Below are 13,920 nucleotides of genomic sequence, written 5' to 3' on the forward strand. Positions count from 1 at the left end.
TAGGAAACAAACACTAATATATTATTTAATTATAATAAAGGTAAAATCAAAATTAAAAAATATATTTTGTAAGTATCCTTCACCATAAGCCAACGAATTATATGAATACAAATAGCCAACACCACTTAGATATAATACCAGAATGGGTCACTCACAAAAGCAATGTCATGCAGTAATAAAATAGTTATAAACATTTTATTATAAATAAATTATTTCAGTTTTTTGTGAGACAATACTGCTGCTTTTCTATTTTTCTTTTTTTACTCATCACCATTTCTTTTTGTTTTACTGCTTGCATAAAATTTCTAAGATCACCCATACATTTTTCTAAGTCATATTCACGCAATCCACCACCATATTTACGAATTTCAAAGCAAAACTGTTCTAGACAAATCTACAATTTTATACCATATTATATTATAGAACTACCAAATAAAATTATTGTTAAACTAAATACCTCACGCTTTCTTTCAAAATCAATTGTCACATTCAGTCTCGTCAAGAAAATGATTTTCTTCATCCTCATAAACTGTCTTGCTTGTTGGAGGTTTATTGACACACAGATTATAATCTTCTTGCATTGCATCCATGAAACCTGAAACATATTCGCTCCTCTGCTCAAATAAAGCTACAGCATGTATATGCTTACACATGGCATTCTTAACAGTATATTCTGGACAATCACAATTATATATATATGTTTACATATTTTACACTTCTCACCATACATTGCCCTACAGTCCTCATCATAAACCTCATTATAATTTACACAATACAATTTATGATTATCGAAACGACCTTACCTTAAAATGTCCTAATTCAGAATATGATACATTACCGTTATTACCCACCATTTCTTCTGCTTTTTTTTATGTGCACTCTGACATATTTTGTGCTGATAATTATTTGCATTTAGCCTTTCCATGTTTATATCCTTTTCCACATTCTTTCATCAATAAGTTCATCCAGTAAATCCAACAGTTTTTCAATCCTTTTACGAGAAAATATATTTTCTACATATTTTTTTTGTAATGTGTTAAAATTTCCTTACATAATATTCTGCTTTCCATTCATTTTGTTGTACTTCAGAACTTTATTTAAGCTTTCAATTGCCATATTTGTATTAATTCCGGCACTGATTCTATAACAATGCGCTCACATCATTATTCTCTCTTGACTTTGGAAATAGTACCTAAAATATTAAAGAATTAATTACATTTGTTTTATATTTTTTTAGTGTTGACTTTTTAAGTGAAGTACTTTTTCAGGTAATTCTGAAAATTAGTTTCCTCCTCTTCTTCTAATTGCCTAAAATAGTTCTCTTTCAGCTGTATAAATTTTTGTGGATCAGTCTCCTTTAAAATTTTCCTCATTTCATGTTTTATTATCTGTCTATTTTCCAACTTCTTGATTTTAGACCTTCCTTGTATGTTCCAATTGTTCACTATATGCCAGGTACAAAGTAATCTTCTTGGCTTATGTTCTACAAATAAGTGAAAAAATAACATAAAATAAAATGATCTGTGATACTCTTTGATTATACAGTATACACATACCTGCATCCATAGCCATTATCCATGCATTGTAATATTTTCGGATCGTCATCACTCATTGTATATTCAGCTTGAAGTACTTCCCCTAGTCTAGTTTTAAGTGCCCTAAAAAAACCTCTCGAATTAATTGATCTAATCTGTTACTTAGTAAGAATGCCACTGGAAAACCCATATTTTGTTCATCTCTTATTAGCACAATTATCAAGTCCCAGTTTCTCCTATTTGTTCCATGAGTTCCATCTATACAGATTATCTTCTGGGAAAATCTCTTAATTTTTTTCTATAATAGCATTCATATACCCAACTGCAAAATCATCTTCTTCTAATCCTGGATAAGTTTCTCCTAAAATTTATCCACAATTATCTTCTGTTCCGATTTTAATAGCCTTTTGCTTCTTAATTCATCAGGGTGTCCTACGTGGGTTTAAAAAAATCTTACTCTAATCACTCCTGAAAAAATGTTATATAAATGAATAAATCTTTTATTTTAATAATTGTTAACAAAATAAATACCTACCATCTACTAGAATTTTAACTATTCTTCTTTATGGACAAATTCCTTGAATACGAATGCTTCCTTTAGACTTTAAATTCCGTTGCAAACATGTACTGACATATCCTAAAACATGATTAATTATTAAAAAATTACCGACTTAAATAATTATAAAACTAACTAGGTACCTTTTGAATCACTTTTATTACAATTATAGTAAATAAATTCTTCTCCATTAACACATTACTTTTTTCGATGAATAAAACATTCAAGCAATAAAAGAGCTTTTAAATAAAAGTTGTTTTAAGAAAATCGGTGCTGCCAAAGCCTACTTCTTACCATTTTTCTCATTTAAGATAGAAACTCTCCCCATCACTTTATTTGACATTTAACAGAAATGGTTGTCTAAACATTTTTGTCAGGAATACTTTGTAGATTATTTCGATAATATTTTGGGATGCAAGTTATTAAAGGTTTTTTGGAAAAAATAAACTTTAAAGTTAAGTAGCTAGAACGTCCTCTAGCGGTTGACCAATGAACTTCAAAATATTTTCCAGCTATTTGCTTTGGGCCAATTTTATACTAATTTTTTTTTCAACGCTCTACGATTATTGGCGCCTGAGATACAGCCGAGGAACATTCTTAATGGGACACCCTGTATTGATGTCATATTGATCATATGACAAGCTATTTTGTTTCAATTTTTAATCTAGATAGTTTAGCATTGATGATAATATTGATAATATGATGATATTATCATTTAGATATTATTTTTTGAGTAGCTTATTTCTGATCTAATTTGATTCACAGCATATACTGCGAATTTATTTGGATCCTAAAGAAAGTTCTTATTTTACTCATTTATTTGATAACCTCCATTTATTGTGAATATGTTTTAACTAGGCACGTTAATCAAGATATCGTAGAGAATTTATTTTCTGTAATACGAAATAGCTATACATACAAAGTCAAGTGTTCAGTAGTTTCAAATTGCTTTGTAATGTTACATTAATATATTTGATTTAAAAATCATTGGGCGGTGGAATTTGTGAAGGAGATGTCCAAAATTTTGTACAATTGGATGAAAGACCAGTGAAATTTTTACTTTAGTTATTAAGCCCAGTAAAAATGTAACTAATTCTTATTCAGAAATTGCATCTATAAGCAATACAAGTAGGTCAACTTCCTCCAATCTAAAAATATCGAATAATTTAAATAAAAGTTTAGACACGTGTTCTAATGTAATGTTTCTGGATATTTCGCAAAAATCCTAATAGAGAAAATAGGTGTGAAAACAATTGTGAATATTTTTTGTAAAAGGCTAAATCAGAAATAAGCGATAAAAAAGAAATATTTTAAATTAATAAAAATTACTAAATTAAATAATGTACTTTCTCTAATAAAGCCAACAGACAAATTTTTAAATTTATGTATAAAACAATAAAGTCATTTAATACATTTTATCATGCTCTAAAAGTACCTATTAATTTACGCAAGTCAATATATAAGATGATATTAGATAAAATAAAAAGAAATTTACTAAATCTATATTTACGGCAGATTATAAAATTACATACAGATCGTGTTTTCGTTCGTTACTTATAGGAAACCGCATATAGGCGAAATTTTGCAACGTCGCGCGTGTACGAGTGTCTGCGACCCATGATACTAATACTCGAGAAGATAAACCCACGCGCATGAGATGAGCCTATCTCTCTCGCACGCCTGACGTCAGTCGATGACAAATTTCCCCAGGAACAGTTTTTAATACATGAACAGAGTTTTTATACATTTTAATATGACGTTTCGTTTTTGCTTTAGATGTTCGATGGATTTAGGGTTAGGGCATGGTTTATTTGTTTTGTGTGTATTTTGTGTTTGTTTTTAGTGACAAATGTGGCAGAGTTTATCAAATTATAATAATTAAACATTTTTTTATCATGGTGTACTATGTGAGTGGTGGGTTGTTCAAGCAACAACAACAAAAAAAGTAAGGTAGTTTCGGATTGCCGATTCTTTAGATTTCCAAAGGACAAACAAGTTTGCCGACAATGGATTACAAAACCATTTTAATAACACGTCTGCCCATAAGTAATTTAAAAAATATAGATTATAGATACTTAAGAAAGTGAAATTAATTAGTTGTATGTCATCAATGGCATCATGAATTTTCTTTTGGCATTTACTGGTAACACTGTTATTACCAACAACCAATGGGTACTCATATGTATACTTAGCGCACACAATTTTATAAAAGTTAATTGTCACAATAGGCTGTATATCAATCCTCTATTTTTGTTTTATTTTTTTTACAACATAATAAAATATGTACATATTCTATCACTGATATTTTTCTGCAGAGGCATTCGTCTAAAGTAAAAAAAAGTTAAATAAAAACCATAAAACCTTTTTTTTTGGCTATAAAGTATTATTAATTTATTATTAATTAACAAGCCTTCAGATGTTTTATATTGTGTATATTTATTTTCAAATTAAAATACCTTAAATAATAAAAATCGTTTTTTAAACCTTATCCAAAACCAAAATAGGCATTTATATTATATAAGGCTTTACTATCCTTGCACGGATCTAAAATAAAAGAGGCTTTAAAATACTGCTTTTCCAACCCACAAACAGAATTTTTGTCATTTGAGTGACGTCATGCGCAAAGTCACACGAAATTGCATCGCCAAGTGGGTTTATCTTTCCAGTAATAGTATCATGCCTGCGACCGATCACCGCCCCGGCCGGCCCGAAGATGGGATTAGTGAACATCTGACTTTCGTGGGAGCTGCGTCGTTTGGCGACAAAATGTCCCAAAATATTACGCGAAAATCCAGGCATTTTTTAAATATTTATTCTAATGCGGGTTTTACAGACATGACAATGTGTAATATAATAATAAAAAATAAATAATATAAAAATATAATAAAAAATCAGAAATAAAACTCTAATAAACAAACTTAACAACATATCATTTGTCAAATAAAAGGCTCAAATAAACCGCCCTCTTTCGCTAAACAAAAACTTAACCTATCGTAAAAGCTATTTCGCACCTCCAAAAGAGTTTCAGGTAAAATGGAATTGGCACCTTCGACAATTTTATTTCGCAACTCCTCTAAATTTGTTGGCCTACTAAATTCATGCTTGTAAATGGTCTGCTTAAGGTAACCCCACAGATAAAAGTCATTTGGAGACAAATCTGGAGATCTAGGAGGCCATTTAATATCGCCAGTCCCACTAATAAGGCGGTTAGGAAAAGTATTTGTTAAACATTATTTTGCCCTAGCCGCGTTATGAGCAGGAAATAATTCAAGAAAAAGGAAATAATTCTTGCTGAAAATAAACCGATCCCAGGTTTCAATTCCTTCAAATCCTACCGACATCAGGTAGGATTTGAATGGCAGGAAGAACTTGGTTTTGCAGCAACTCAAGGTACTTTTGGGCGTTTAAAGTGCTATCAATAAAAAATGGCCCTATAACATTCTCGCCCAAAATACCTGCCCAAACATTCAATTTCTGAGGATACTGGGTACGAAACTGAAAACTTCTGTGCTCGTTTTCCTGAGACCAATAACGAACAATGGAAGGATTGTGTTTGCCATGTAATGGGAAAGAAGATTCATCAGAAAACAAAATATTTTTTAAAAAATATTCGTTTTTATTTGCCTTTTCCATCATGGTTTCACAAAATTCCATTCTTCGCCACTGGTCTTCAGGAAATATTTCCTGAGTTTTTGAATACTTAAAACATGCAGTTGTGAAATAAGCAGAAAATCATATTATGCAGAATAAAGGAATATATACATTAGTAAGGGGTTCTATGGTCCATAACTCTTCCCTCCTAGGAAACGAGCTTACGGGTGGAACAGGAGTAGCGAGGTCATATGACGATTTCTGAGCAAGAGTTCGTCATAGCTTCTTCTTGATGTCTTCTCTGGTTCTGTAGCCAGGGTATGATTAGCTTCTGGGTGATGGAGTAGCTAAATATAGCTACTAGGAGGACATACAGCAGTACGGTCCAAATACTGGTTCTCTGGTAGTAAACGGGGTTGCTTTATGGCACGGTCGAGTTTTTTATGTTGCATCTCGACAATTTTCTGCATCAGTTTAACTTCATTTGGATCTAAGGAGCTTAGTTCTAAATAGTTGAAATGTATGGGTAAGGTTTCACTTGTAGACGGCGATAAGTTCAATTGCGGCAGTTCGATGTTTTTGTAGAGGGTTTCAGAATCCCTGTGATTTTTAATCGCTATGCTTCCAACATGAAGTTCACAATTAGGGCCAATTTCCAGAATGAAGGTGCCATTCAAGGGAATATTGTCTTTATTGTTACCACAAATTTGGGTAGCTGCAATTGGTTGTGGTATAACTAACATCCATTTTTCTTTGTCTAGTTTTTCAGCTTTGTTGTAATCAATTTCGATTTGGGTTTGGTGGCATTGTGATGTAGTTGCGCTAAATTTCAACATCTGTACTTCGCAGGGTGAGTCTTTGTCTATTGGCAAAGAGCCGACATTTTGGCAAATATATTCATTAGTAGTAATCTGCTGACATGGTTTTTTGGATTTTGCATACTTCAGCTCATTGAGGATTAGGAATTTGGATTGAGGAAATATTATCTTGTGAAAAGTTTATCATGGGGTAGGTTAGGGGTACAGATGGTAAAGTAAGTAACTATCTTTCTCTACGATAGGCACTTCAATTATAAAAATAACCTTGTTTCTTTTTGCGTAACTTTTAATACTTAAAACTTTTAAGTTTTCTAGGTTTGAATCAAACGGGAGCCGGATGTTTGACCTCTGGAAATAATTTGAATTTCTTTAAGTAAATCTTTTGGATTGAGAATCGATGTATAAAAGGTATTTAATTTTGAAAAGGTTATTGCTATTTGAAGATCCTCTAAAACATCATATATTTCTTGAAGAAATGTGGTTACATGAGCTAGCATTGCTTGTAAAAGAAAGAAGTGTTTATCTTCAGAATTCATTTGATCAAGTCTTTTAACTAACTTGAATAATTTGTGATTTAAAAAAATTATTCAAATTCAAAAAAAAAATATTCTATTTCGATTACTAGATATATTTTTTGAAAGTTTTTGAAATAAACTATTAGAGCTTTCAATTATAGTCATTTGTTCTTGCATTAATGATGTTAAATTATTTTCGTTTTGTAGTATAGAAGTAATTGCCGTGTCATACCGTTGAGCATCTTCATTGTCTAGGTTACCGGTTATACTTTTTACTATGTTGCCTAAACCGTTTATTAGTCCTCTTTTTTCTTTTTTTTTAAATTAAGAGGATTTATCTGAAGTAATTGATTTATTATTTTCTTTTCTAGAGTTGTGGCCAAATTGTAAGAATTAAAGTATTCCTTTTTATATAGAGAGCAGTTTTCTATATTTTTTTCCTAGGTTATGTATGGTTTCTTGTAAAATAAGGGATTGGTTTACTATGGGATTTATATCGTAAATTTGTATAAAGGTCCAATAATCGATAATATTTTGTGAGTTTCCTAATTTAAGCGGTATACCTGGATTTTGTCACATCATGGTAGGTTACGTCGGCTCTTGTATAATGGAGGGACCTGCAACAACAGGTGTCTTATGTTCTTTTATGTGAATAATTTCTTCTTTATTGTTGGTTTTATTTTTACTTTATTGTGTTAGAGTAATTCAATTAAATCAAAGGGGCCTAAAAATTGCTTATCTTTCTTATTTCTGTTTGCGTTGTGTTTGAATACAGTTTGTCCTACTTTAAATTGATATTGGTTAGGTCCTAAAGCGTTTCGTTTGGGAATATTTTTTTCTTTTTGCGCCTGCAGTCGAACTTTTATATATTCATAGAGATGTTTAAGTTTTTCTTTATGATTGTATACATAGTCGGTGTAAAAGCCGGTGCTTATGAGGTCGCATGGATCTCTTGAACTGGTATGGCCAAATGTGAGGTCAAAGGGAGTAAATTGGGTTGAAGAATGGATAGAAGAGTTGTACGCTATTAAAGCATATTTCATTAAAGTAATTACGTCTTCTCCTTTAAAATGCTCTCGCAAAATTCTGAGGTGTTCGATGAGTGTAGAGTGAAGCCTTTCTATTGGAGAATTCGATTCGTGACAAAAAGGAGTTGTGAAGTGAATGTTTATTTTATGAGATTTAAGTAGTTCTTGAACGGTGGTATTTTTAAATTCAGGACCGTTATCAATGATTATTCTCTCAGAGAGACCATAAAAAGAAAAGTAATGGATAAGGGCTGAACATATTTCGATAGCCGTTTTTCCTTGAACTTGAAAATGTGTCCCTTATCGTGAGAAAATCTTGGTTGTCAAATTTGAAGATATCTACATGGAGTAATTGAAATGGTTTTCCGGTGGTTTCTGTTAAGACAAGTGGTACATAGGGTGGTTTTCGGGAATATTTAGAGGTTTGATATATATTGCAATCATTTAAAAATTTGCTTTTGAATTTTTTGAGAGTTTCGGCTATTCCACGGTGGTTACATTTTCCTTCATGTTGGTATTTTATAAGAAGCATACGTTCTTCAAGTTCCTTAATTGAGTTTATTAATTTTGTACATTTAACTAGTTTTGGGCCAGATCGGTAAAAGTGATGCATAAACACGTCATTAAATTCAATATACATCGAGTCATCGTGAAAATAGAGGTAAAACGTCTATTTATCAGAAGTGTAGGTTTTTAAAAGTTCTAATATAAATTGAGGATTAGATTTTGGTATTTTAACATTCCAAATGTGATGTTTTTCGAATGTTTTCCAATTTACGATAAGCTTATTATGTGGGTTTCTGGAAATAATCAACTGGTAAAATTTATTATTAATAATGTCATCAACTATAGGGATTCCATCATTAAGAGTTTAATGGTTGCCACTAGAATGTGGCAATTTACGATAAGCTTATTATGTGGGTTTCTGGAAATAATCAACTGGTAAAATTTATTATTAATAATGTCATCAACTATAGGGATTCCATCATTAAGAGTTTAATGGTTGCCACTAGAATGAGGAGTATTTACAGTATTTATATAGAACTTTCAGGAATATTTTGTGCATTAAAATTTTATGGGGATACTGGCAATAAACTGCTGTGATTCGGCTGTGGCACGACGTTATTTGTTTGGGTATGATATTGGGGTGGATCATTTTGGTTTTAAACAGTAAATTGGGGCGGGTATTGTATATTGGGATCCAAATTTCTTGGGGGGACTAGTTGAATATTTTGTAGAATTTTAATTTTTGGTTTTGGGCGTGGTAATTCTAGTGTTTCTAAAATCGATATTATTTCGGCCGCATCAATGTCACTTGGATTATAGGAGTCTAAAAACTGATCAATGTCTAAGTTTATGTCACCTGGGTTATTGTGAATGCTTTCGTTTTCTATAGTATTTAAGCAAATTCAGGAAAGTGCATCCGCGTTGGTGTTTTGGGTTCCCTTTTTATAAATAATTTCGAAGCCATATTCTCTTAATTTACATCTCCATCTTACAAGTTTACTGTTTGGTTCTCGCATATTAAAGAGCCATACTGGCGGTCGATGGTCAGTGTATATTTTAAATTTACGGCCAAATAAGTAGGGCCGAAAATACTTGCATGCCCAAACAATCGCAAGTCATTCTTTTAAATCACAATCGCAATCATTCGTTTAGTGTTCTAGAGGCGTATGCAATGGGCTTATCGTTTGGAATATTTCCTTGCGAAAGGACGGCTCCAAGAGCATAGTTACTACCATCTGTGGTCAAAATAAATGTTTTGGTAAAGTCTGGGTATTGGCAGTATTGGAGAATTTGTAAGCAGTTGTTTGCAATGTTTGAATGATTTCACGAATTCGGGACTGTGGGCTATTTTGTGATCTTTTCTTAGACAAATTGTCATTGGTTTTGTTATTTTGGCGAAGTCTTTTATAAACTAGTAAGCCTAGGAAAGACTTTAAATCCTTTGGAGATTATGGGATTGGAAAGGTGGTGATGGCTGAAATTTTTCCGGGGTTTGGCTTAACGCCTTTGGTGTTCACAACATGCCCTAAGTACTGGACTTCTTTTTTCAGAAATTCCGACTTATCCAGTTGGATTTTAAGATTCGACTGTCGGAGTTTGTCGAATACTTGACTTAGACGAGAAATATGCTCTTCAAGAGAACTACTGAAAATGACAATATCAACCAAATATACTAGACAAATTTCGTTTTGGAGGCCTCTTAAGATGTTATCCATAACCCTTTGGAATGTTGAAGGGGCATTTTGAAGACCGAAAGGCATCCTTCTGAACTTGTAGTTTTTCGTTTTTTGGTCGAAAACGCTGTTTTTGAGGTATTCTCTGGTTCCATCTCGATTTGGTGGAAACCATTGGCCAAATCAAGTGTGGTGAAGTATTGACTTCTACCAAGTTTACCTAAGATGTCGGAAATTTGGGGCAAGGGATATTTATCGTCAATTGTACGCTCATTTAGTTTACGAAAATCAACAACGAGACGTCATTTGCATTTCCCGGAAGCATCTAGTTTTTTTGAAACAATCCAGATGGGGCTGGACCAAGGGGAAAACGAATTTTGGATTATACCCTACTCTAGCATCTTAGAAATTTGCTGCTTAACTTCTTGTTTATGGACCTCAGGATAGCGGTAGCTCTTTGTAAAAATGGGTGTTTCATTATCGACTTTGTTTTGGTGCCTAATTTGATTTGTAAATGTGAGTGGGATTTTCTCGCAGGACAATATGTCTTTATACTGTAAGCAGAGTTTTCGAATCATGTCTTTTTCTTGCGGGTTACAGTGGTTTAAACGGAGATTTTCATATTTTCTTTAAGAAAGTTATTATGTTCAGGTAAAAGGATATTTTCAACTTCCATTTTTTCAACAAGTATCGTATCTAGTAATAGAGTAGTATCTAAGTATTTGTTATCGTAGCTCACGATAACACGATCTGTATGTGCTTTTTAGCTATTCGGTGAACTATAGATTATGCCATGTGTAAATTTACCCCAATCTGCGACAGAGGAGTGCATGGATTTTCTTCCAAAAAAAGCAAAACGTCAAGTTGTTCATTTTCATCTCGAGCAGGACGACCAGATTTCGGCAGATCTCTAACATGACCGAATTCTATAAATTAAGCCTCTATTCTACTCACCACCTTTTGACATATCGGAGGACGATCAGGATGGATTTTATTGAATAATTGAGCACATAACATGCACAGAATTTCTATTTTTTCTCGTTCCGTTAACTTTACCATTGTGAAAACCGCAACTTTGCTCGTACACTTCACACTTGACAATATACTGGCGTACCACAGTCATACGATTTCTATGAAAATACACGGTCACCAGCCAACAATAAAAAAACACGACTGAATGGAATTTTGCTCTGTATAAAAATTCTCAGAGATAAGGTGACTCGTAAGGTAAACTTCAATAATAATGTTTGGTCGTCTTTTTTTCGGTAACTGTTGACTTTAGGTATAGGACATGATGCTTGAAACACAACAACACGTAGAATTCCACGCGAAATTCAAAAATTAAATAAAAAAAGGTGCTTTCATTTGAAAAAATGAAGTTGATCGTCGTAATTTATTTTTGAGCAACCCTGTATATACAAACTTCACGCACAAAAGTGCGCAACTTGAAATAGAAATCGACGGGTCCGAGCGTTTTTTTTCGAACACACCCCTGAATTTTAAATGAATTTAGACATAACTTTTGGGATGCACTGTATAAGGAGATTTGTAAGTAGTTTAAGTTTAGTTTTAATCTTCTCCCGAATATACTAACATCGTTAGCGAAACACGTCTCGAGAATAAAAATAAAGAGTTTTGGTTAGTGTTAAAACTGTCTTGTAATTTCAGTAGGTATGCTCGTGCATATCGTAAAAATACATCGATTACTGTTAAGAATTTAATATTGGATTTCTGAAAAGTATCTATGTAGATTGATTCTAAAGATTTTTTTAGAGTTGAGGTCAATGAAAATTTTAATTTTGTATTTTGCCTGTTGATAAATGTCACAATTATTAATATATTTAGTTATATCATTTTTTATGTTAGGCCAGTAATACATTTTCTTAAGAGACATTAAATATTTATTAGTACCTTTATGACATGATTTATCATGGTCGTTTTCTATTAAGCTTCTTTGATGTTAAGTATCGATATATATCTATATCATTTAAAAAGATGTTAGATACCGCTAATTTATAATTGTGTCTGAAGGTGTTCAATAAAATAGTAGCTATTTTATTTTCTAAATTATTAATTTGAGTTTGCTTAATAAATAAACAACTTACAACTTAGAGGTTTGTGTATTCTTTAAAGAAACAAATTATTTCATTTTCATAGTTCTCAATTAAGCTTAAATGGTATCGATTTTTATTTCCAAAATGAGTGGTTTTAAAAGCCTGTTTTTTTTAAGTGAAGCCATCAGTTATTAAAATTTGGTTTGTACAAGTGGTAAAACAATTTTCTGTAAAAGATATTTTAGAATTGGGTCTTCTGTTGCAGAGTGTGTGGTTTCTCCACGTGTTAATGGATCAGGTTGTCTTATTTAAATATTTTGTAAAATTTTGATTTTACTTTCTTTTTCTGGAGTATTTTGTGTTGAATTGTTTTGTGATAAATCAAATATTTTGGTTAGTTGGTTTAATTCTTCTAATATTATATTTTCGTTAGAAATGTATTGATCTATGTCATTGGAAATATCTACAAGGCTGTCAATCATTGAATCATTTTCCATCATATGGATTTCTAATTTGGATAAGGCATCGCCGTTGAATTGACTGAATAAGTACTGCAGGGGTTTATGATCAGTGATTATTGTAAATTTTCTTCCAAACAAGTAAGGTCTAAAGTGTTTGCTAGCCCAAACAATTGCTTATAATTCCTTTTCCATGGTTGAATAATTCGTTTCTACTGGGTTTAAAGTTCTCGAAGCGTAGGCGATGGGTAAATCTTGTCCTACTTTACCTTGGCTTAAAACTGCTCCAATAGCTATGTTAGATGCATCAGTTATTAAGATAACTGGTTTCTCAAAATTTGGATACTGCAAAATTAGATTATTACACAAAAGATATTTGTGTAATAAGTTTCAAATGCTTATCTATCTATATATTCAGATGTTAGTTTATTTGTTGCGTCCTTTTTAAAACATTGCGTAAAAGGTTTTGTCAGCTTTGCAAATCCATTAATGAATCTTCGATAATATCTTAATAGTCCGAGAAATGATTTTATTTTTTTAGCTGTTTTGGGATTTGGGAATTTTTGTATGGCCTCGATCTTTTTAGGATTTGGCTTTACTCCTTCTTTCGTAATAACATGTCCTAAGACCTCTACTTCAGTTCTAAGAAATTCTAATTTATCAAGTTGTATTTTTAACATGGCATTTCTTAGCCTTTTAAAAACTGTTCTCAAAATTTTATGTGTTCTTCTAGACTTGCAAAAAATATTATGATATTATCCATATATACTAAGCAGAATTTAAGGCCTCATAGTATAGTCTATTATCCTTTGGAATGGCATTCTCACATACTCGTAGTGTCCATTCTCTACAATGACTGCTGTATTTTCTATCGAGTTAAATGCCATTTCAATTTGATGAAATTCTGAAGACAGATCTATCGTTGAAAAATATGTAAATCTTCCTAAGTTGTCTATCTGTCATCAATGGTTTTGGAATTTATTCCTTTATTGTCATTGACTATTCTCCATTTCTGTTTTCCACTAGCATCTAGCTTTTTGCTAACTATCCATATTGCACTGCTTCAGGGACTTTGACTTATTATTTATTATATATTATTTGACTTATATTAATGAACTGTTTATTATTCAGGTCGATATTAAGATGAAATCGAGTTAATTCTTTTAATACGAGTACTAATATTCC

The 13,920-nt window shown here is 31.9% G+C and overlaps 1 long non-coding RNA gene across 2 annotated transcripts in view; it reads right to left on the minus strand.

The window, feature by feature from the left end:
- The window catches only part of LOC126742951 (uncharacterized), a 33,850-nt gene continuing 19,930 nt past the window's right edge, over nt 1-13,920 (minus strand). Inside the window, exons 1-7 of one of the 2 annotated variants that reach the window (XR_007662739.1) lie at nt 11,178-11,315; nt 2,071-2,172; nt 1,557-2,003; nt 1,261-1,483; nt 1,052-1,192; nt 458-991; nt 1-394 (exon numbers count right to left, since the gene is read on the minus strand). This is a non-coding gene — a long non-coding RNA (uncharacterized LOC126742951). Of the gene's footprint in view, nt 395-457; nt 992-1,051; nt 1,193-1,260; nt 1,484-1,556; nt 2,004-2,070; nt 2,173-11,177; nt 11,316-13,920 lie in introns of those variants that run through there. The other variant, XR_007662740.1, reaches the window with a different exon arrangement.

This window comes from Anthonomus grandis, chromosome 12, assembly GCF_022605725.1.
Source record: "Anthonomus grandis grandis chromosome 12, icAntGran1.3, whole genome shotgun sequence".
NCBI lineage: Eukaryota > Metazoa > Arthropoda > Insecta > Coleoptera > Curculionidae > Anthonomus > Anthonomus grandis.